The following is a 26579-nucleotide window of genomic DNA, read 5'->3' on the forward strand; positions in this document are numbered from 1 at the left end:
GTTTGCGGTCAACGACTGCCTTTTGCGCCGCGCAGACTTGACTGTTGCTTTGAGCATGTGCCGCCGCCGGAACACGGCTCGGCATCCTTGTATTCTCTGCGTGTTTACATGTAACTGTTAGTCTCTCAAAAGTATGTCATTCCACAAAAATTTTAACGTTCGATATATGATGTACTCCCTTAGAGCGCCGAGATTAAAGAGTTTCTACTTCGACAGTGTTATCATGAATAATTTTGCGAACTCTATATGGACCGTTATAAAGCAGAAAAAATTTGCGACACAAGCATTTTCCTTTGTGAGACAAACGGTGAGACTTAATTAACACCTTTTGACCAACTGACAAGGTTTTTAAACGACCAGGACGTTTAGCTGATTTCTCTCTTCCAGCAGCCGCAGATGCAATATTTCGTAGAGCCAGGTTCACAACTTCAGAATGCCGCAGTTTCCGTGTAGGCGGAAAAGGAACGATTTCAAATATCCGATTTGTCGGTGCTTTATTTTTTAATATCAATATAGGCAGTAAAGAAGTTGAATCATTAGGGAGTTCATTCAGAATGTTTTGCAAAATATGAAGATACTGATCCCAAGTTCTGTGATTCTGATGACAATAAAGTCGACAGAATTTATTGATTTCCTGCATCCATCTCTCTGAAGCGTTAGATTGAGGGTGAAAAAGTGAAATGAAAATCGGTTTAATCTTACGACGCCGTAGAGTTTGAAGCCAAATTTTAGAGCGAAACTGTGATCCATTATCTGATATAACCGTATCATCATGACCCACTTCTTTAAGAAAATCGTTTGATACTGAACGAGCTGTTGCTTTGCGTAAAGGTGTAAAACACACATATTTTGATGTCAATTGCACTGCTACCAAAATGTACGCAAAACCATTAGTAGAACGAACCACTGGACCGAACAAATCGACTGCAGCCATCTCCTTTAATTTCACTGGAATGATAGGAAACAACGGTGCTCTGTGAGAAATAATTGGCGGCTTAGCCTTTTGACATAATTTGCATTTGGCAAGAACAGATCGAATACGTTTTTCCATATTACTGAAGTAGCAATTTTCTCGTAATTTATGAAAGCATTTTCTGGGACCAAAGTGTGCATAACTGAAATGTGTATACCAAATCAATTTATTAACCCACTCATCAGGAATACAAACTAACCAAACAGAGTTGTCGACCGAATTTCGTTTAAAAAGAATATCATTGCGAACTAAATAATACTGTCTAATCGCTACGCTTTCCTCTCTCCTCTACTTCTCCTTAATGTCCTTCCAGATTGTATCCTTATTTTGCTCCTTAGCGATGTCCTGGAGCGAAGATGAAATAAAATATTCAAACGCAACACCTTTAATGTACATCAAACAATAATTGTTTTCTTTGCAGTCCTCCTCAGCACTTTGTTTCAAACCCATAGGTGCACGTGATAAAGCATCAGCAATAATATTTGAAGAACCCTGCATGTAAACAATACTGAAATCAAATTCCTGTAGATACAGCGCCCATCGTGACAACCTTCCATGAGTTAATTTTGTTGACATGAGAAATTTCAGAGCTCGATGATCGGTGTAAACCTTAGTATGTCTCCCATACAAAAATGTCCGAAATTTTGTGAAAGCCCAAATAACAGCCAAGGCTTCAAGTTCCGTAATTGAATAATTCTTTTCTGATTTAGAGAGAACACGACTTCCAAATGCAATAGTTTTCTGTACTACAACGCCGTTTTCTTCTATCTCTTGAAATAAATGTGCACCTAGGCCTTTGTATGATGAGTCCGTCGCCAAATAAAAATCTTTAGATAAATCCGGATGTGAAAGAAATGGAGCAGCAACTAAAGCATCACGAAGTTGTTCAAATTCTGATTGAGCTTCCTCATCCCAACACCAATTAGAATTCTTTCCAGAAAGTTCACATAAACGAGGTGTGGCCAAATCGTCCAATCTAACAAAGCGTCTAAGAAAATTACAGACACCAAGGAAATTACGAACATCACGTTTTGTAGTAGGAACAGCATAATTACGAATAGCATCTAGTTTCTCTGGATCAGGAAGAATACCTTCTGTCGAAATAATATGACCAAGACATTTCACCCGAGAGCGACCAAATTCAGATTTTTCCTAATTCACTGTAATGCCAACTCTTGCAAAAATAAGTAATAATGAATCCAAAATTTTGTTAAGCTCACTCCAAGAACGTTTAGCAATAAGAATAACGTCAACATATGAAGTAATATTGTCACGAAGATAAACAGGTAAAATTTCGTTTGAACTACGAGTGAATGCTGCTGAAGATACAGTAAGTCCAAACGGTAATTTCCGAAATTGGTAACAGTTACCAACGGCTAAAAAGGCAGTGTATTTTCTACAATCAGGGTGGAGTTCTATTTGCCAAAAACTTGCGCGCATATCAATCGTGGATAAAACTTTAATTCCATAGAAATGTTGAAGAAGTTCATCTAAATTTTGTGGGCGGTCAGTTTCAGGAATGATGATATTATTTATCTGTCTGGAATCCAGAACACCAAACGAACTGACCCATCCTTTTTAAGAACGACGTGTAATGGGCTGGTACAAGGACTGACTGCTGGCTCAACAATGCCTTGATCTAACATGTATTGAAGTTCACTCTTAACCTTGTCTCTGTAAGCCAAAGGAATAGCGTACGCTTTTCCTCGAAATGGTGTGTGTTCTTTTACTTTAAATAAATACTGTAAGCCTTGTATAGTTCCTGTGTGATGACTAAATACTGTAGCATGTGAAGTCAAAATTTGGTGCAGTTCTTCTCTTGCAACGTCATCTGGCACTTCAGCTTTCTTAACCTTTTCATTAATTAATTCTTCGCTATTAATTATATCATCCATCCCGTCTCTGTATCTGTTGTCGTTGTCATGAATGAACACATTGTCGTCATAATACTCAGCGAAAACATCAGTAGTAAGAAACCTTAAACATTTTGTGTCTGATTCAGATTTTGTTAAACACTCGAAAAATTTCAAACATTTCGGCATTCCGGCAACAGTCAAATTCACACTTCCTTCTTTAAAGTTTAAAATTGCCTTATGTGTGTTAAGAAACTCCATACCTAATATAATTTGTGTATTGATTAGTGGAACAATAATAAAATTAGCAGAAAATTCGTATCCTTGACAAATGAAATTTAGGTTGGTCTGTTGTTTGACTTCCACACTTTTTCCGGAAATAGCTCCTCGAATTGTAGTTTTAGAAACAGGTAACACAGGACAAGCAATAGTTCTTACACATATACGAAAAACTGATTCACTAATAACATTCAGTGGGCTCCCAGAATCTAAAACCGCAGTGAACTTATTCTTACCCACACATACTTCAATAACAGGATGTAAAAATGCGTCTACATTATTTTCCTTTTCGTCTAGCAAAATGTCTCTCATGTCTTCCAGGCGTACGTAGTGTAAAGTCGTAGCGTCATTACTTTCTGAACCGTCTATATTGCTGCCAGAAGCCGAAGCTACAAGTCATTGTCGATTGTTTGCGTCACGTCTTCGATTATTCGCGCCATTTTGCGGATCAGTTTCTACGATTTGCACTTGTCTCTCGGAATTTCTGTCACGCAGAGGATGCCAATTAGGTCCCTCCTGTCTGTTATAAAAATTTCTGTTTTCCTGTCTATCTGCATGACTACTTCTTGTGTAATTTCGACTGTCACATCTGAAATTACTGTTAGATCTACTACCCTGGTTATTTCTGTAGTAAGAATTTCTATTATTGTATGAATAATTTCTGTCTTGATTATACCGATTACTGTTTCCGTATGATTGATCATTCCGGTAGGAATTACCGTTATTATAATTGTCTGTGTAATTTCTGTTAGAACGTCTGTTATTGTCATAAGGCTGGTATCTATTGTCCTGTCTGTTTCGTCTGTCATTCTCAAAATTACCCATATAACGTCCGTTCCGATCATTATCCCTTCTCTCTGAAGATCTGTTGTGATTACCGTTACTGAAAAAATTACAAGAAGTCCCGTCGTCGTTGTCATACTCAAGTTCTTGTAGCAAAGTCTCAATGTCGTCTTTACATCTTCCGGCTAAAGCAATTTGTCTTATGGATTGTGGCAGCTTAGTTAAACAAATGCGAATTAATTCAGTCGGGCTATAAGAGCTGGAAAGGAACTGATTCTTTCGAATCATGTCTTCAAAGTATTCTGCTGGTATGTGGAACTCAGACTGTTTAAAATTACGCTGCATAGTAAGACTGTGTTTGACTCTGTCTTGCGTGTTTTCGGACCAATATGCCGATAGAAATGCATGATAAAAATCATTTAAATTATTACAATCTCTAATAAGTGCGCGCATCCGCGTCATCGGTTCGTTTTCTAAATATCCACACATAAATTCCAGTTTGTGACTTTGTGGCCAATTTTGTGTAAGTGCGTACATAAATTGATCTAACCGTGAACATGGATGTATGTCATTCTTAGAATTGCGAAAGATCTTAAATTTCCGAACAGTTAAAAAGTGTTTATAGTCAAAGTTTTCGGCTCGTGGCGACAAAGACCTACCGCGTCTGCCCAGTCCCAATGTCGATTATTGTCAAGTTCGCGCGCCTGGCGCTCTCTTGTTGCTTCTCGTAAATGAAATAAATTATTTTCTTCAAAGCCCTCTGCTATGGGTGATTCCAAATTTCTTCTACCGTCTTTTCCTTTTTCAATTTGTTTGACTTGCTTTCGTAACGCCTCAAATTCCCTTTTAACGCGTTCGTTAAATTTTCCCTGATTTTCAACATGTTTATTTACGTTCTGGTACTCTTCGGTTTCTGCAAATGGCAATGGAGCTGTATCATCTAAATCTCTGTCCCCATGTAAACTAAGATTTGTCAATTTATCTGAAATCTCCTCAACTCTTTCCGATAAGTCACCTATTTTTTTCTTTCTGTTTATTTACGTCTTCCGTAAGTGTCGCGACTCGGGTTTCAGTATTGACACAGTTAGTATTTAACTGTTCATATTGTTGTGTTAGGTTATTTATTCAGTCATTTGGTACGGATTCCTCGATTCTCTCAAATATTTTTTCCTTATCGTGTGCACGTTGTAAATTTAACTCTGATAATTTTTGTGCTATCACGCGATGTCTTTCTTCCTGTTCTCTATCCTGTTCCTTTTGTCTAATTTCTATTGAAATTAATCTATTATTGTGAGCATTCAAAATCGGTTGTACTTCTTCTCTAATTTCTTTCTTTAATTCGTCTTTCATATTTTTGAAACATGTCCCTATTCGTGAGTCAAACCGTGTTTCCATTGTTTCCATCTCTGTTTTAATTGTTCCTATTTGTGAGTCTAACCGTGTTGCCACTGTTTTTAATTCAGATCCTAACTGTGATCCCAGTGAGTCTAACCGTGTTTCCATTGTTCCCATCCGCGATCCCAAATTTAATATAGGACCCATCAACTGCTCCATATTAACTGGTTCGAAATTCTTTTCGGCCCTAACATTTCCAGCAAAATCAGCTTCCTTCGTCATAGCTGTAAGGCTATCTGTGTTCGATACTATTCCAGATTCTTCTGTCGTTAATCTCGTATTCTGAATATTCTTTAATTGTGAAAAGTTTTGAACTGGTTCTGGACTATTTTCCCTGCTTATTAAATTGTTTTCTACTTCATTATTCATCATACTGTTCTCCTGTGTTGGCGAGTTCGCCATGTTAACAATTTCGTCATTCTCACTGTCCATAATTTTTGTCTTTTTCATCGATCGCGTAATCATTTACAAAACATACAAAACTCGTCACTATACGAAAATTACACACAATATGACACTTTATCACCAACAATACCATTCACATGAAATGCTTCCCTCAAACACGATTAACGAACAATTGAAATCTTCATAATTGCACAAAATTGTCAAACGCGTATACAAGATATCAAAAATTAAATTCTGCAAAAATACCATTAGAAGAATGACGAGACAACTACAAATGTTCATTACCAAATCTACACATGCAATATAGACTACAATAACTAAACTATAAATTACTACAACAATACTGTCTGCTATTTTTACAATCAAAAAAATTCCAAGGGACGATCCGAAGCAGCGGTCGCCACGTGCGTGGGGGCTTAATTAAATAAAATGCAAATATTTTTAATTTTAGTAGCTGAATGTCGGGTTACGCAGTCTCGTAACCGGTTGGCCCTGACTAGTTTTACTCCGCAATCTGACTGCATAGAATAACAACAAAGAATGAAAGGAAATTTCCGTTAACACAATTAATTAATTAAGTCGCCAGCAACTATAAAAGCTACGAAACAAAAACTACGAAACAACAAAGCACAAGGGTAACTGTTCTGTGTGTGGAAGTGTGATTCAACGTATACATCTGGCACGGTTCTTCCTCAATAAGACAAGATATTTTAAATACCATTTACAGTGAATTAATTAGAAAAAAAGTGAAATACTATAATTGCACATTGTTGTTGTTGTTGTTGTGGTCTTCAGTCCTGAGACTGGTTTGATGCAGCTCTCCATGGTACACTATCCTGTGCAAGCTTTTTCATCTCCCAGTACCTACTGCAACCTACATCCTTCTGAATCTGCTTAGTGTATTCATCTCTTGGTCTCCCTCTACGATTTTTACCCTCCACGCTGCCCTCCAATACTAAATTGGTGATCCCTTGATGCCTCAGAACATGTCCAACCAACCGATCCCTTCTTCTGGTCAAGTTGTGCCACAAACTTCTCTTCTCCCCAATCATATTCAATACTTCCTCATTAGTTATGTGATCTACCCATCTAATCTTCAGCATTCTTCTGTAGCACCACATTTCAAAAGCTTCTATTCTCTTCTTGTCCAAACTATTTATCATCCATGTTTCACTTAAATACATGGCTACACTCCATACGAATACTTTCAGAAATGACTTCCTGACACTTAAATCAATACTGCATGTTAACAAATTTCTCTTCTTCAGAAACGCTTTCCTTGCCATTGCCAGCCTACATTTTATATCCTCTCTACTTCGACCATCATCAGTTATTCTGCTCCCCAAATAGCAAAACTCCTTTACTACTTTAAGTGCCTCATTTCCTAACCTAATTCCCTCAGCATCACCCAACTTAATTAGACTACATTCCATTATCCTTGTTTTACTTTTGTTGATGTTCATCTTATATCCTCCATTCAAGACACTGTCCATTCCATTCAACTGCTCTTCCAAGTCCTTTGCAGTCTCTGACAGAATTACAATGTCATCGGCGAACCTCAAAGTTTTTTTTCTACTCCATGGATTTTAATACCTACTCCGAATTTTTCTTTTGTTTCCTTTACTGCTTGCTCAATATATAGATTGAACAACATCGGGGAGAGGCTACAACCATGTCTTACTCCCTTCCCAACCACTGCTTCCCTTTCATGTCCCTCGACTCTTATAACTGCCATCTGGTTTCTGTACAAATTGTAAATAGCCTTTCGCTCCCTGTATTTTACCCCTGCCACCTTTAGAATTTGAAAGAGAGTATTCCAGTCAACATTGTCAAAAGCTTTCTCTAAGTCTACAAATGCTAGAAACGTAGGTTTGCCTTTCCTTAATCTTTCTTCTAAGATAAGTCGTAAGGTCAGTATTGCCTCACGTGTTCCAGTGTTTCTACGGAATCCAAACTGATCTTCCCCGAGGTTGGCTTCTACTAGTTTTTCCATTCGTCTGTAAAGAATTCGTGTTAGTATTTTGCAGCTGTGGCTTATTAAACTGATTGTTCCATAATTTTCGCATCTGTCAACACCTGCTTTCTTTGGGATTGGAATTATTATATTCTTCTTGAAGTCTGAGGGTATTTCGCCTGTTTCATACATCTTGCTCACCAGATGGTAGAGTTTTGCCAGGACTGGCTCTCCCACGGCCGTCAGTAGTTACAATGGAATATTGTCTACTCCGGGGGCCTTGTTTCCACTCAGGTCTTTCAGTGCTCTGTCAAACTCTTCACGCAGTATCGTATCTCCCATTTCATCTTCATCTACATCCTCTTCCATTTCCATAATATTGTCCTCAAGTACATCGCCCTTGTATAGACCCTCTAAATACTCCTTCCACCTTTCTGCTTTCCCTTGTTTGCTTAGAACTGGGTTTCCATCTGAGCTCTTGATATTCATACAAGTCGTTCTCTTATCTCCAAAGGTCTCTTTAATTTTCCTGTAGGCGGTATCTATCTTACCCCTAGTGAGATAGGCCTCTACATCCTTACATTTGTCCTCTAGCCATCCCTGCTTAGCCATTTTGCACTTCCTGTCGATCTCATTTTTGAGACGTTTGTATTCCTTTTTGCCTGTTTCACTTACTGCATTTTTATATTTTCTCCTTTCATCAATTAAATTCAATATTTCTTCTGTTACCCAAGGATTTCTACTAGCCCTCGTCTTTTTACCTACTTGATCCTCTGCTGCCTTCACTACTTCATCCCTGAAAGCTACCCATTCTTCTTCTACTGTATTTATTTCCCCCATTCCTGTCAATTGCTCCCTTATGCTCTCCCTGAATCTCTGTACAACCTCTGGTTCTTTTAGTTTATCCAGGTCCCATCTCCTTAAATTCCCACCTTTGCACATAGAAACCCGAATTACAGTCTAATACATGAACACAAGCCAGCTGCTTTGTTGATTGAAACTGTGACCAAGAGGCATTGTTAGTTAGGAAATTTAAAAAAATGAAAATGTTTTTTACCTTCATATACACTCCTGGAAATGGAAAAAGAACACATTGACACCGGTGTGTCAGACCCACCATACTTGCTCCGGACACTGCGAGAGGGCTGTACAAGCAATGATCACACGCACGGCACAGCGGACACACGAGGAACCGCGGTGTTGGCCGTCGAATGGCGCTAGCTGCGCATCATTTGTGCACCGCCGCCGTCAGTGTCAGCCAGTTTGCCGTGGCATACGGAGTTTCATCGCAGTCTTTAACACTGGTAGCATGCCGCGACAGCGTGGACGTGAACCGTATGTGCAGTTGACGGACTTTGAGCGAGGGCGTATAGTGGGCATGCGGGAGGCCGGGTGGACGTACCGCCGAATTGCTCAACACGTGGGGCGTGAGGTCTCCACAGTACATCGATGTTGTCGCCAGCGGTCGGCGGAAGGTGCACGTGCCCGTCGACCTGGGACCGGACCGCAGCGACGCACGGATGCACGCCAAGACCGTAGGATCCTACGCAGTGCCGTAGGGGACCGCTCCGCCACTTCCCAGCAAATTAGGGACACTGTTGCTCCTGGGGTATCGGCGAGGACCATTCGCAACCGTCTCCATGAAGCTGGGCTACGGTCCCGCACACCGTTAGGCCGTCTTCCGCTCACGCCCCAACATCGTGCAGCCCGCCTCCAGTGGTGTCGCGACAGGCGTGAATGGAGGGACGAATGGAGACGTGTCGTCTTCAGCGATGAGAGTCGCTTCTGCCTTGGTGCCAATGATGGTCGTATGCGTGTTTGGCGCCGTGCAGGTGAGCGCCACGATCAGGACTGCATACGACCGAGGCACACAGGGCCAACACCCGGCATCATGGTGTGGGGAGCGATCTCCTACACTGGCCGTACACCACTGGTGATCGTCGAGGGGACACTGAATAGTGCACGGTACATCCAAACCGTCATCGAACCCATCGTTCTACCATTCCTAGACCGGCAAGGGAACTTGCTGTTCCAACAGGACAATGCACGTCCGCATGTATCCCGTGCCACCCAACGTGCTCTAGAAGGTGTAAGTCAACTACCCTGGCCAGCAAGATCTCCAGATCTGTCCCCCATTGAGCATGTTTGGGACTGGATGAAGCGTCGTCTCACGCGGTCTGCACGTCCAGCACGAACGCTGGTCCAACTGAGGCGCCAGGTGGAAATGGCATGGCAAGTCGTTCCACAGGACTACATCCAGCATCTCTACGATCGTCTCCATGGGAGAATAGCAGCCTGCATTGCTGCGAAAGGTGGATATACACTGTACTAGTGCCGACATTGTGCATGCTCTGTTGCCTGTGTCTATGTGCCTGTGGTTCTGTCAGTGTGATCATGTGATGTATCTGACCCCAGGAATGTGTCAATAAAGTTTCCCCTTCCTGGGACAATGAATTCACGGTGTTCTTATTTCAATTTCCAGGAGTGTATATTGACTAAAAATACATTCTGATCATTACAACATCTCCATTCGAACATCTGCTGTCTAGCCCATCAAAGCAACTGCACACGACATGGCCTCGAATAGTACAGCTATCAACATCCTCTCAGCAAGCACTAACCACCACAACTTCTGAACAAGCTCTGCCAGTGGAGGCGGCTGAATAATACTCTTTAGCACAATCTCTGGCGCTGTGACTCAGTGTAGTCACCTTTCAGTGTGTGATGTCCTTAGGTTAGTTAGGTTTAAGTAATTCTAAGTTCTAGGGGACTGATGACCTAAGATGTTAAGTCCCATTGTGTTCGGAGCCAGTTGAACCAGTCTCTCCTTTCATCGATCACGGAAGTATATCTTCTGTTACCCATGGTTTCTTCGCAGTTACTTTCTTTATACCTATGTTTTTCTTTCCAATTTTTGTGATTGCCCTTCTTAGGGATGTCCACTCCTTTTCAAGTAAACTGTCTACAAAGGTATTTCTTATTGCTTTTATATAGCCTTAGGTACTTCAAGCGTATCTCGTTATTTCTTAATACTTCCACATCTCACTTCTTTGCGTACTGATTCTTCCTAACTAATATATTAATCTTCAGCCTACTCTTCATCACTATCACATTGGGATATGAGTCTAAACTGCTCCTGGGTGTGGCTCACAATCCAATATCTGATTTCTCAATTTCTGCCTGACCATGATGTAATCTGACTGAAATCTTCCCGTATCATCCGGCGTTTTCTATGTATACCTCTTTCCTTTCAGATTCTTGAACAGAGTATTCGCTACTATTAAGTGAAATTAATTACAGAACTCAATCTTTCTCCTCTCTTATTCGTTGTCCCAAGTACATAATCTCCTGTAGTCTTTTCTTCTACTCTTTCCCCCCAGTTCCCCAAGACAATCAGATTTTCGTCTCCCTTTACGTACGGTTGTACCCTTTCAATTTCCTGATAAACTTTCTCTATCCCTTCATCTTCAGCTTGCAACGTCGGCATGTACATGTGAACTATCGTTGTCGGTGCTGGTTTGTTCTCGATTCTGATAAGAATAACATTATCATTGAGTTGTTCACAGTAACACACTCTCTGCCCTACCTTACTATTTATGACGAATCGTACTGCTGTTATATAATTGTCTACTGGTGTTGATATTACCTCTACTCATTTGACGAGAAATCTTTGACTTCATTCCATTTCACTTTATTAGCCACTACTGTATCTAAATTGAGCCTTTTCGTTTCCCTTTTCAAATGTTCTGACTTCCCTACCGTCTTCACTCTTCTGACATTCCACGCTCTTTCCTGCAGAACGTTATCCTTTGGTAAGTTATTCATGCTTTCTCTCATGGTCACCTCCTCCTTGGCAATCTGCTCCTAGAGATCCGAATGGGGGACTATTCCGGAATCTTTTTCCAATGGAAAGACCCTCATGACACTTTTTTAATTAGAGGCCACATGTCCCGTGGATACACGTTATGTATCTTTAATGCAGTGCTTTCCATTGCCTTCTGGATCCTCATGCCGCTGATTGTTGCTGATTCTTCCGCCTTTACGAGCAGTTTCCCACCCCAAAGACAGAAGAGTGTCCAGAATCGCTGTCTCCAAATCCACCCTCTTTGACAAGGCCGTAGGCAAAATGAGGGGGATTTATTATGTCGGAAGTCTTCGGCGGCCAATGCTGATTGTCAATCAAAATTTAAGCGTTGGCGGGTTTCGAACCCTGGACCGAGGACATTTTGTTTAAATCAAAATTTGATTGCGTCTATAAATAAAGAAAAAAAGTTTTTACAAAATAATCACTCACGCACTCCGTAGACCAAATGTCGTTTCTCTCTCTTTTTTTTTTTTTTTTTTTTTTTTTTTTTTTTTTTTTTTTTTTTTTTGCAAAATTTGAGTGTTACCTGCTTTGAAACCCAGGTCTGATGGCGTTTCGGTAGCTAACGAAAGCCGCTAGCGCCCTTTAAAAATATGGAAGTATGTGGATTTTCTTTTCTTTTTTTAGCTTTAATTCCCCTGTGGAGTATACAAGTTATTCAAAAATAGGGAAGGAAAATTGCCACCGCCACTTTTTTCCTAAATAAAGATAACAAACCACCACTTTAGGCGTTAACCGCTATTTAATCCTACTTCCTGTAAGACTAAGCTAGAGCCTATGAGGGGGCGAGGAAGATTAAATGAAAGGAAAAACAGGGGAGCAATGAAAATGTAACGTAATTTTTTGTTTATTTTATTTCGTTTTTCTTTTTACATATGAGCGCATTGAATAGCGGGACCTGCGTTGGTCAGCAGGTCCAAACGTGTCTACTCATTCAGCGGGCGTAGATTTCGTTATCGATTCTGTTCGGTTCGGTTAAGTTCAGATCAGTTTTCTGCTTCCAGCTGCGAGGTGGATCGTTAAGAGTGCCCCCTAAAAAGTTGGAGAAGTATTGCTGATAGTGTGCGTTGCGTGTTAGGGCGCAGTGTCGTTCGTTGAGATAATTTAAATCTTCTAGCACTGACTTATGGTCAGAATTGAAAAGATAACAGATCGTGTGGCCACAGATCCAGTTCACAGAGTTTTGGTGGTGGGGTAATAAGTCACCTCTCGAAATGAAAGTGTGTGAATGTGAATCTGAGCGGGTGTTTGGCGTGCAATAAACGCCAATATATGCCCCGCAAATGTCCAGGCATCGAACGCCGGACCACAGTGGAACCGGTGGTCGACTGTGTCGTCCATTCCACAGCGGGTGCAGACGGGCGAGCCATCTAGATGAATACAATGCAGTCGATATCGGTTAATTTGTTTGCCATTCACTGTGATATTCCATGCTGATTTTATGTCAGATTCGAGAAAGCGGGCGGAGACCGCTTTCCATACGTGCCGCCATAAATAATGGGGGTACTTCATTCCAATGAGATAGAGCGGGCGGCATTGTTGTAACACATGGTAAACTGTTTTCGTCTGTAACAACCGTGTAAGTATTAAAGACCGGTAGACGTAACTGAAGTCTACGAAAAATCGCCGGAAGTGATAAAAGAGGGATGGGAGGGTCGAGACCAAAACTGGGGCGGACGAAGGGACCGGTTAACAGTCGTGGAATAGGAGTCCAATGAGCTGTGCAAGCAATGATGCCAGAGTTTGAATTGGAGCTGATATACAGCGCTGTGACTCTAGTCGGCACCTGTATTAGTCCCACCGCACCACACTCCCGTGGGAGCTGAAGGGAGTCATAATGCGCATTGAATAACAGCCCTGAGCTGGCAAAGGAGCCCAATACTTCAACAGACGTCGGGCTAGGAGAGTTGGGATTCGTAGTTCCAGGGACACGTGTGGATACCGGTGGCATGATAGATCTTCACATATTGGGCGTGTTGGATAATGTCGGAGTCAAGTAGCCGATGATCTGCTAGGTTATCTCTGATGCTCTGTAGCAGACGCCTAAAGTTAATGGCCGCTGATTGACTGACGTTGGCGGTGAATCCATTGCCAAGACATCTAACGACGGTGGCGACGCTAAGGGAGGCAACGTTTCTCTCTGGTAAGCCCTCACCGATGAGCAAAACCTTGGATTAGGACACGTTGAGGGAGGTGCCCGATGCTTCGCCATAAGACGCCACCCATGTCAGGACTGCTCGATTTCATCCTCACTGCGCAGATAAAGAACGAGGTCGTCTGCGTAGGCCATGTAACCGAAACGGTGCCCTTGCAACGCCATACCTTTCAAACGTTGGCGCAGTCCTTGGAGCAGGGGTTTCAAAGCGAAAGCATATAAAATCGTGGAAAGAGGGCAGCCTTGTCAGACAGTTCGTGCTATGACTAGAGGGGGTGTGAGACGACCGTTGTACATGATTCTGGAGGTCGCGTCGCGGAAACCCCGCAAAATTACCGTGAGAAAACAGCCAGGGAAACCCATATGTTGAAGAATTGTCCGCAAGTAGAAGTGGTTTACACGGTCGAAGGCCTGGCTAAAGTCCAGCGATCCCAAGGCACCACAGAGACGTTGGTGACGAGCAAATGCTGTCGTGTCTCTGTAACAGAAAAGGGCCATACGGATATTGTTGACGCCTCCCAGGGAAACCTGGTCGCTGGAAGTGACGTAACGTGTGACCTTCTTGAGGCGCTATGCCAGCACCCGTGTAAATATTTCCGTATCGCTGTTCAGCAATATGATTGGTAGATAGTCACGGACTCTGGATCGCCTGTACCGTTTGTGAACGGGTATAATTACGTCCTCTAGAAAGGTGTTAGGGAGCACTGTAATCGGGAACATCAGCCCTTGCGCGATGGTCGTCCACGTGAAAGACAACAAAGAGTGAAATGTTTTGTAAAATTCGATGGGGGTACAATCAGGATCAGGGGATCTGTTATCAGATCCCACCTTCACAGCATCGACTGCTTCATCTGTGGTCACGTCTTCTGGGAGAACATGCACTACCACAATGTGGAGTCTGCTCGAAGTAAGTCATGCGACCTCTGTGATCAGTTTCACGAAATGAGATACAGCTGCATATAATACGGCAAAATGATTGTGGAGGGTATCACTGATGGTTTTCTGGGTCTCATGTCAGTGGCCTTCCGCATCAGCGACGACGTGGATCAGAACCCTGTGTCTTCGTTGTCTTTTCTGGAGCAGGTGGTACATAGATGGATGTTCTTGAAGTGTACGATTAGAGGTCCCAGGCCGTTCTACAGTGCCTTCCAGGTAACAGCGCATGGTCAAGAAGATCTGCCCTTTGTTCGGTGTAGCACCGTCTGCCTGGCTGCCGAAAAAGGCATCGTCTTACAGTCACGAATAATAGAATAATAAAAGATCCTTGGCTTCCTTACCATACCTTATGAATGTTTTACGGAGAGTTGGCTTTATGCAGGAGAGCCACCAAGATAAGGCGGAGTCATAGGCGTGACGACGACGCCACCATCCTGTCCACGCTAATTTCCAAAGACCATGACTATGCCACACAAGCTGTCGTGAGACAGCGACGTCGCAGATGTATGCTTCATGGTGTGAGAAGGCCATGGGCCAGATTTCTGCATGGCAGGTGCCATCAGCAAGCGGGTTGGTGAGGCAGATGCTGTCTATGCGGCATGATGAGTGAGCGGTGTAAAATGTGTAACCTGGTTGGGTTCCGTGGAGTTTTCTCCAGGTGTCAATGAGTCGCCGGCGGTCGATCACCATCGAGAGAGCCACACAAGGTGAGTGCCGTGGGAGTTGGTCAGCGGATCCTTGTATCGAATTGAAGTTTCCATTGGGGTCCAAATCGACTTATGGGAGAAGAGCTGTGTGACCTCCTCGGTGAAGAATGTATGTCGGTCATGACGGCGGCTACAACCAGACGGTGCGTAGATGTTAATGATGCGCACACCAAATAAAATGAGGCCCATACCCCGTACAGTGGGGAGGTATGCGACATCCTCTGCAGGGAGCCTGTCGCGTAAGACGATGGCGAAGCCAATTCCAGTGTCGGAGGCATGTTTTTAGCTATTTGTTTTGTAATTTCTTAAATTATTCTGACTCCTAGTCCACAGGTGCACAGCTACGTCTGCACACTCAATTATATTCGTACATAACCCTAAGTGCACACGTGCCCAATTTTTTCTTACTACACAAATTTTGTTCTTTAAACATTCTCATTATAGTTTTATCAACATTTTTGCATCACTCTGAAGTATTGTTTGTTTATGCAAGGGCATGTTTTTTGAATATCTAATGCTCTTGCAAGTTTACCAACGATATCCTCAGATGTGTGGGCCGGCCGGTGTGGCCGTGCGGTTCTAAGCGTGTCAGTTTGGAACCGCGTGACCGCTACGGTCGCAGGTTCGAATCCTGCCTCGGGCATGGATGTGTGTGATGTCCTTAGGTTAGTTAGGTTTAAGTAGCTCTAAGTTCTAGGGGACTTATGACCACAGCAGTTGAGTCCCATAGTGCTCAGAGCCATTTGAACCATTTTTCAGATGTGTGGAAGTGATGGTTCACGACATTTAACGATCCACAGGTTCACCTTTCCACCAGCACTGTGTGCTATTTCATCAAAATACAGCGAATAATACGCATTACCCGTGTCATTCACCAGCTGCTTTCTAATATAGGAGCTAGGCCTTCAATTGTACTGAAACTTAGTTCTACTCAAAGTGAAAACTTGTGCAACGGCTCGAGGAAACATGGCTTCAAAGATATCATGATTGCCTTGACATAAAGCATCTAACTGGTCCAAAGACGTATTAATACCCATAATGTTGCACCAAAACTGGCACTGTCTTTGACATTAGATAATTTTACTATTAAAAGAGACGTTGATTATCTGCCACTTGTCAAAGAAGGCGGAACTGCACGTCGCAGTCGTAAGACGAAGTTGTTGTGGTGGCACTTCTGTACAAAATTCCGTCACGGTGTCTTGGTTCAGATTCATATGTGGCTAAACACTTTTCCAGCAAACCAGTTTCTCTCTCTCTCTCTCTCTCTCTCTCTCTCTCTCTCTCTCTCTTTCTCTCTCTCTTGTTCGGTAACCAAACTATCAAAATCACCGCAGAATGCAGAAAAAGAAACTGGAAACGACTATTCACAAGAAAAAGTATCTAAAAGTGAGTAAAAGAGAAGAACATTGACAACAGGTGAGAAAAGTTACCCATTGGTAAGATTGCTCCTTACACCGCCTCATGCGTCGCTTAGCATGGAGTGCAGAATGAAGTGGCCCGTGAGGAGCTGCAGAACCATTGTACCCCATTATTTTTAGCTCCATACGCACAGTAATTGTGCTCTCTCGACTGCTAGTTGCTGTTGAGAATTCACGAGTTATTTTTCCACTGATATCATGCTGTTTTTCACAATCACCCTCTCCAATGCTTGAAGTTTCCTGTCTGTCATTACATCTAATCTACCTGGTGTTGGTTTAGCAGTGGTTGTTCTTTCGCAGTTCCACTTTGCATTCATGTCACCAACATTCGAGTTGGGCAGCTTTAAAAGGGTGAAATGTCGTCGAAAGATTTGTTACTCAGGTAACATAAAGCGACTAGCCTACGTTGGAAGTCGCAGAGTTTTCCTGAGTGACTCATTCTGTTTTTACTGCTTCTCTACTGACAACACAGTACTCCAAGCCTCGTTTTATAATGGTAGTTCCACCACTCACGATAGTTAGTAGTCGGTTCCAAATTACGTACTTTAGTGTCGATACTTTTGGTAAGATACAGTATAAAGGTAACTTGTCAGTCGTGCTTCAGTAGAACTGGAGTGATGAGTTCTTAAGAAACATAAGTGTGTAACTAGATGACGACAGGAACGCTTAGCGATGATAGTAGAAAAACTGTAATGGAAACTATTTGAATATTGGTGATGAAACCACTATTAACGTTATCCTCATTATAAGTGGAACCATTTGCTACACGGCCTGAAAGTTATTAAATTAGCTCACAGTTACTGCTGTTGATATCCAATCGTGCCTTTGAACAGAAATTACTCTGAAACGAACACTTCGTATCACTGACAAAGGGACCAGATTTTCTTCATACCTACGTCATTTGAAGGTCAGTGCCCGGATACCAATTTATTAAACCAGTTCAAAGCAATTCTCGGGAAAATCTTAAGAAATCGTCTTTGAAGATAAGAAGATTTCAGCCAATGTTAAATATCAAGAAAACGACAAATGGCTCTGAGCACTATGGGACTTAATATCTGAGGTCATCAGTCCCCTAGAACTTAGAACTACTTAAACCTAACTAACCTAAGGACATCACAAATCCATGCCCGAGGCAGGATGCAAACCTGCGACCACATCGATCGCGCGGTTCCAGACTGTAGCGCCTAGAACCACTCGGCCACCCTGGCCGGCAGAAAACGACAATTATGGCAAGTACACCTGTCACTTTGTGGCATGTAGGAGGAAAAGCAATGGAGGTGATGTCTGTGTCCACTATCTTGTTTCCCAGATTCATTCTGATGGATAACTGCTGCCACGAAATCGAGAGACTATTGTTAGTTGTAGAAAACTCAGTGTAAAACCTTGATAATGTTTTAAGGAGTAGAAAGATAAATTTCACATCATAGATCCGTGCAGTATGGGCTATGGTCTTCTGTCTGGACCATAAGAAAGACTGAACCTCGTCGAATAGACTCCTTTGACTTGTGGAGTTGTAGAGGATACTTCTCACAGTTCCAAGGTCAGCAAAGACAACGAATTGATCGTTATTACAGAAATTACTCCTAGGAAACTCTGATACTGATATTGAAAATAAAACACTTTGTGCATATCCTGAGAAGATATAATTCTATGGAAAAAACCTGAACGTTGGGGAAGATCGAAGGCACGAAAAGAAAAAGTTGGAAAAGGATATGGTAAACTGTGGCATCATTCCAAGTCTTCAGATTAGTGCAGGAAAGAAGAAATTGGTGTGCCGTAGTTCATGGGAACACCGAGAGTCGAGTCGACTAAACGACTAGAGGTAATAATTGAGCAGGATGTATTACAAGACAAAATGTGTAGTTTGTAAGTAGTATTAATGACCGAGTATGCGTATAGGAAGGTCATTAAATATTCTCCTTTAATTATTTTTTGGGCAACGAACATTGTGAGTCGCTGCAATCAGTCTGATTACTAAGTTGGCTTAGAGAAGTTGGAGTCTTTTATTTTCTGGTATTTTATGTCCCGTAAGTATCTTTATTTTTCACGCTCTGATTCTAAATTGTACGTTCAGGAGACAGTTGATAAATTGACAAGACTAGATTTCGAATGAAATTTAACGCAAAGGAACTGTGAGTAAAGCTGTGCAGAGTTTACCTTCCTGATGATGTTAAATGTTTGACGTCTATATGAGCGAACGAAATCTAAATCTCCAATGGTACATTTTCTAAAATGTGAAAGCAAATACGAAGACTTTACCCTTGTATAGGCGGCAAACATTCAGTCTCAGTAGAAGCGTCACTGTCGACAGAGAATTATATTTATGTTAGCTAGTGGGAAACAGAAGCTGGTGTAAGATTGGAACCTGGGTTTCACTTTTAATAAGTGAGTTTAGCGATTAAACGTGTCTGACATCAGAAAAACAAAAATCATTGCTGTCGTAGATACTGATGTAGTTAAAAAGTCTTATTTTAAGAATTACAGTCACGATACGTCTTCGGACAAAAATGTCTGTTAACACAGTAACGGTCTTTTCAATCTTCACTAAGAGTAACTACCGATTTGAAACTGGCCTGCGGAGTTACCAAATGTATCCTTAGGCCTCACAGTATTCATCAATCCTAACACTACGGAGTGACAGCAAACATTCAAGAACAACAGAACTGGGATTGTTCAAGGCACCATCATACTGCTCATTTGCACTGAGCTAGCTAGACCTAAAGAAGCAGTGAATTTAGAAAGCAGTTTCGTGCCACCATGCCGAGCGCTGACTAAAGTTACCTGCAGTGGTAAAGGGTGATTATGAACCCTTATGGAAAACGGAACACAAAGTAAACGGAAGTAGCAGAACGGTATCAAAGTAAACTAAAATAGCACAACGATATCGGAATGGACGAAGTATTCCTTATAGGGAATCGCTTCTTGACGAGGTTAAGGGGGGTAGGACTTCAAACAGGCCGACTTGGAGCAGGAGAGGCGCCACAGGACATTTTATTTTCTACTGTCTATACTTTTACAAATAAATTCATAAAACTTTGTCAGAATAACCAGGAAGGATTCAGGATTCACACACATAGCAGTGGAAGTGCAAAAATATAACAAAATACATTTTTTTTAGATATGAAATTTCATCATTTTTTCACTTACTGTTGGCTGCATTTGTTGCTATCTAGACTGTCTTTCTTAACTGTGAAACTCTGCGAGGAGTTAATAATAATTTGGACACTTAAACCGTGTTTTTAAGCTAATCCTATTAATCATGTTAAAATGAGAGTTAGCTAAGAGATTCTAAGATAGTATTTCGCGTGTCCATATGTATACAACCGAAAACACATTGCACCTGTAAGAGACTGCTTCTTCCAATATGATAACGTTCCTACTCATTGCGTGGAAATGTGTAACTTCAGTTAATGAGAACAAAGATTAGTAGGGCATGAAGATGATGTAACACGCCACTCCTGGTATCCATAATCACTGGAGTTGAGTATCAGTAAGGTGTATTATTGTGGGAAAATAACAGCTCAAGACTCCTCTAGATAGTTCGAAACAAGACACCTGAAGCAGACGACGACCTCTCACTACTATTATAATTCCTGGGAGAACAACTAATACAAAATTTTTCCACCTGGTAGACTGTATGAAACAGGTGAAGTACCCTCAGGCTATCCATATACAAAATGTTAAGTGCTAACACATGTACTTTTGACAGAACTATCAGAGAAACAGTGACGCCGGAAACCATCATTTACATACCAAACAAAGGGTGTACTAGTAGAAGTCATCCTGACGGAAGGTCATTTTAGATTCAGGAGAAACACTGGAACGTGTAGACATTATTAGCTCAAAAATATTTCAGAATATTTGACCAAATACATATATCCACTTTAGCAGCATACGTGTATTTACATATAATTTTTGACAGTTTTTGTGGGAATACTTTTTAACATTCTGAAATTTTGAAGAATTTAATAAAAGAGCGTGACTATATCTAATACTAGGACAGAGCGCTTACTGTAGTTACAAGAATCTGCAGTCATGAAACAGAGGCTCTACTTTAGAAAGGTGTTAGACCAGGGTGAAAGTTTAGAATGATTAAGTACCTGAGTTGTACCAATGACGTAATTCCTTCAGAGGCAGCTAAGTGTTTCAAAGGTCATTTGAACTGGACTGACAGAGCTTTAAAAAGAGATTTAAGATGAACATCAATACAAATAAGACAAGAGTTACGAAGTTTAGTCGAATTAGGTAAGCTTATGCTGGTGGAACTTCCTTCAGAATAGAGAAGCTTATAGCATCAGATACGTTTTGCGTAGCGAAATAGCTGACGATAACTGACGTAAAAAAATATAAGAAGCACATACTTATTACTAAGGAAAAGTGATATATGTAAAAAGTAAGTAAAAGAGTCATCGTCTGTGTCAAACATCACAGTACTGTACTGGCACGTGGTGCTGCAGAAGCATGCTGAAGATCAATTTGATAACGCACGATAGTACAGGGGCCACGAATTCCGAAACGATTCAGTGACTTAGATACAGTAAGCACGTTCAGTTGGATGTAAGCTGTGAAATTTGTGAGATGATGAAGAGACGTTCCCAGGTTCCATTGGTGTGGAGAGCTACATTTAAACAGTCTTCAGGTTACAGGCTACAGTAAACCAGTTTCTATTTTTACTCGGGGAAGAGTATGCAACATTATTGGAACAATTCAGGAATATGAATACATCTATACCCAGTAGGATTTAATATACAGGATGATTCTAACTAAACGTTCAAACCGCTGTTGAAATAACACCACTGGTTAGAATAACGTCAAACTGCAGCTGAATATTATCGGAGAAGAAGGAAAACGCGTGGCAGAAGAAAAATAAATAGTTACAAAATGTAGTAGCAATAACTAGCGCTGTAAGCATCGTAATTTAATAGTGGTCGATTAAAAATGACAAATGAAACATACAACAATGCCTAAGGTGTTCGTTTGACGTTAAACAAACTGTAGTACTCAGCGTGCATGAGTGTACAGGTGCGATACTGTTAGTTATGTAAGCCCATCCACCACGGCAAGGTCATATGACATCGGATGGAAAAAATTGGTTTTTAATTGCCCTGGCGCCAAAAACCGCATAAAAAACATCACTCACATCGGGTTTTAATCGTCCTGAGGCCAAAGACCGCATAAAAAGCATTAATAAAAATAAAATCGGATTATTAGTTTACGTGTGACTGGCGCAAAACATCTTCAATATGCTGTCAACCGTTTTCATCAACAAGTTGAAATCGAGAAACAGCATCGAAGTGTTTCCGGGGACACGTTCAGAATGTGTTGTGCAATGCGTGCCTTCAATGCAGCTAAGTTTGCTCTAGGAACATTGAATACAACATCTTATAGATAGCCCCAGAATCAGAAGTCACACGGATTAAGATGAGGTGGTCGGGACGGCCAAGCTGCAGGGAAATGGTGGCTGATAATTCTATCTTTTCAGAAATGGCGTTTCAGCAGCTGCTTAACTGGATTTGCAATGTGCGGAGGTGCGCCATCTTGCATAAAAATAATCCCATCCACTCATACACGCTGTTGGAGAGCTGGAATGACGTCGTTGCACAAAGGACACTCATGGCTCTTAGCAGTAACGGCACAGGTAACAGGAACGGAAGCACCTGTCTCTTCGAAACAATATGGCCCTATGTTAAATGATGCCGTAAACCCGCACCAAACAGTGATCTGTTCAAGATGAAGTAGTACTGGTTGATTTGCGCGTGTATTTTCCGTTGCCTGTGTATTGACATATCTTGTCAGATGGAAGTGGGCTTCGTCTGTCCACAAAATCTTACACGGCCAATCATTGATCACTTCCTTGTGAACAAGAAATTCTAAAGCAATGGTCTGTCTTGCTGGCAGGTCAACAGGAAGCAACACGTGCACGTTGGTAATTTTGAATGGATATCAAAGAAGGATCTTTCTTAGGATTTTACGCACAGTGCTCACGGGTATGTCCTATGTTTGGGCAGTTCTCCGTGCACTGCACTACACGTTTGCGCACCACCACTCGTCTCCTCCTGCGTTGCTGTGGCCACTGCTTCCACTGACGCCGAATCAAATCGTTTCCTCCCACTACCAGGTTGCATACCAAACGAACCCGTCGTTTCGAATATCCGAATCATTTCCTCCAGACCCACGGGAGTCATTGGACCAACGCCTTTTATCAAACCCTTCAGAGTCCGGAGCTTCTGCAGAGAGACGTATGCACAGTCATCATTCTTGTAACACAGCTTTACAAGCAGAGCGTGATCCTGCATTGAGACAGTCATGGCGAACGTCGCAGACGTCAGTGGGTCGTGCACATGACAGGTGTTTTCATTTACGTATTCCGGCAGATAGAGCGCCATATATTAATCACTTTTCACACTATTTTTTCTTCTTCCATACGTTTTCCCCCTTCTCCGATAATAGTCCGTTGCAATTTGACGTTATTCTGACCAGCGGTGTTATTTCTGTAGCGTTTTGAAAGTTTAACTTTAGTTATAATCACCCTGTATATTCAGTATTCTAGCTGGATTTAAATTCCTCTCCTTTATTGAGTGAGAGTATATATTCACACAAGAGAAGGAAAACTTGAAAATGCTGACGTTGTTATAAGCAAGCGTCTTGCAGTGGCGAAAAAACTAGAGTGGCTGGTTTTGAGCGCGTGTTTTGACAGCTAAGAAGACGTGCCATACTCGCTTGGCTGAATTGAGAGGAGTCTTGCCACTGACACGGCATCGCCAACATGTGGCAGCAGCTTTGAGTCTCGGTGACTGGCGGACACTGTGAGTATGCAAAATACAACGTCTCCAAGAGAGAGAGCAGGTAATAACACACTAGGAGGCATGAGCAGGAAAAAACTCAAGACATGCAGCCATTGGCGGAAAATGTGGAAAGCGCACTCGCCAAGGCTAAGCAGAGTATCAGGGGTTGATATTAAATAACGCTAAATACGATAAAAACTTATCCATATTTCTTACAGGAAAGCCAGTAACATCGTTACAAAGAGAACAATAAGGCGAGCGCGTAGGTGAGAACACGTCCTCTATCAGAAAAGTAATAATTATGTGATTCAAGAAATGGCTCTGAGCACTATGGGACTTAACTTCTGAGGTCATCAGTCCCCGAGAACTTAGAACTACTTAAACCTAACTAACCTAAGGACATCACACACATCCATGCCGAGGCAGGATTCTAACCTGCGCCTAGAACCGCTCGGCCTCTCCGGCCGGCTATATGATTCAATGTGAAAGGTTTTCTAATCAAAATGAGCTTTGAAAATTAATATCACAGCAATGCCTTACGCGACTTTCATAATATCCACGGATAAGGCTCATGGAGTACTTCAAATGGTTTAAATGGCTGTGAGCACTATGGGACTTAATTTCTTTGGTCATCAGTCCCCTAGAACTTAGAACTACTTAAACCTAATTAACCTAAGGACATCACACACATCCATGGCCGAGGCAGGAATCGAACCTGCGACCGTAGCGGTCGCGCGGCTCCAGACTGTAGCGCCTAGAACCGCTCGGCCACCATGGAGAACTATCAGAAAATTATAGCATATGTATTTGTTAACCTTATATATTTCAATTACAGGTCGAAATATGCCTTCTGTGCATAGATATATGAATTTCCAGTAAAATCCATACATATTTGAATAATGTATGTGTGTGTGTGTGTGTGTGTGTGTGTGTGTGTGTGTGTGTGTGTGTGTGTTCAACATCTTTTACACCACAGGGCCGATTTCAACCAAGCTTGACACACATATCCTTTTCTGTCAGACAGTACTGTTGGGGTGAGAATCATCTACATATCAGATTTCAGGAGATATGACGGCATACATCTTAATGAGATTATTGAAACACTTTCGAAACATGCATAACGTTTAAATGTATTACTTATATGTTACTAAGTCTGACAGCAGTACGTTCGCTTACAGTATCCACATATGCCTCTAAATGCACCTTGTGACGAAATAAATAAAAAAATTAAAATTTTAGATTTTTTTTAAGTATTGTAGATATGGAACTTTAACTTCAGGTGTTTTGAAAGGCTTCTTTTACGGACGGTATTGAGCAGCTTGATGTGGACAAAGTCAGTGCTGCGTGAAATTTGCCTGTAAAATTTTTTAATTCTACGTCATTACTGATTTAATCGGAAGGTGAAAACATTAGAAGTAGAATTAGTCCTTCTGCCACAATATTAATTCTTTAGTCGCCATCGACGTTCTTCTCTTTGTTGATCGTGTGTATCTACCTAAGTCGGCATCGGTTTCCTTCACGAAGACGATGGGAAAAAAAGTAATACAATGCTACGTCGCCTTAAATAATTCTCGTAAAACTTAGATACTTTCACTATTTTTTATTCACAGGACAATAAGACTTGCTTTACTCGTTGCACAAACCATAAATACTAACAAGATATCTGCCTTTCAGCACACACCAAAAATTACGTCCGTCCCCTACAAGGTAACAATAAAAAGTGCAGCTTAACTCCTTCTTGGAGTATGAAACAAAAGAGAATCTAATATGGACATTACAGAGATTATATTCTACATTCCTCTCAATTTAATCTTTGGTGCAGACTTTAAAGTATTGTATCTCTCTGCGTCGGAATGTGTCATTACAACCTACCAAATTATATCATGATACCACACATAGTTTATGAGATATCGCACTGAGATGCGTGAAATCTGCCACATTGTACATGACGGATAAATTTATGACTTCTTTTCTACTGACTCTGTTCGTGACATATTTCGCAGACAGTATTCGCATATGTTGCTGAATGGACGTACACAAATATAGCAGTGCACGACACCTTTTTCAAGAGATATGAGGTAACAAACAGTGAGATGCATGAAAAAATGTCGCATCATACATCAAATCTTAATACATTTATTCTTTACTATTAGCACACTCCTACAGTCGTGTCAACCTGACGAAACCCCTGACGTCTGGCAGCGCTTTTGATGGCTTTCGACTGCAAAAAGCAAACAGCTGTAGGCTCAAACAATAGGCATCTGTGGAGCTACGAAGGGCCGTTGGCATAGAGAAGTTTACAAAAACGCGTTGCAGATAAGGAAGCAGCCGTGCCCGGCGCACACGAAGTGTCTCGGTTCTTCTTACACCGTGTCTGCTGCAGAAGTACATACAAGATTTCGTTTGTAATAGAAAAATGGCATAATGAATACTCTGGCAATGTCATGTTTGTCAGCTAGTCATTAATAAAACAGAGGAAGTAACGGCAGCGTAGCAAAGTAAACTTAGATACTGATGTATGAAGGTGTCAAATTTTACTGGTTTTTACTCATCGCTTAACAGCACCCTAAAGCTGCGTTTACGATAGTAAAACCTCAGTTACTGAACTTACTATTTAACTCATCAGAAAACTAAATACAGCAATGGAAGGATGATGAGATTTACACGCAAATCATTGTGCACTATATACGTATGGCGTAGAATTAATAGGTTCTGAGTGTGTAGCAGAAGAGAAACAAATTGGATTGGGCATAAATTAAGAAAGAATGACGGACTGATAAAAACAGTTTTAGAAGGTTATGTAGAAGGGAAAAGGAAGCGAAGAAGGAAGAGATTTCAGATACTGAATGACGTGATGGATTCTACAACATACAGCAGCCTTAAGAAGGAAGCAATGGATCGCAGAAAATGGAGAGGCAAAGGACCTGATGATGATGATTATGATGATGATGATGTAGCAGAAGAGGCTTTGAGGAATGAAGCAGATACCGTTGAGTGACGATTGGGTCTCATCTCGGTAGTCTCCAGATATTTTGCAAAATAACTCGGGAATTTGCCTTCTTCACCTGTGT

Source organism: Schistocerca piceifrons, chromosome 7, assembly GCF_021461385.2.
Source record: "Schistocerca piceifrons isolate TAMUIC-IGC-003096 chromosome 7, iqSchPice1.1, whole genome shotgun sequence".
Lineage (NCBI taxonomy): Eukaryota > Metazoa > Arthropoda > Insecta > Orthoptera > Acrididae > Schistocerca > Schistocerca piceifrons.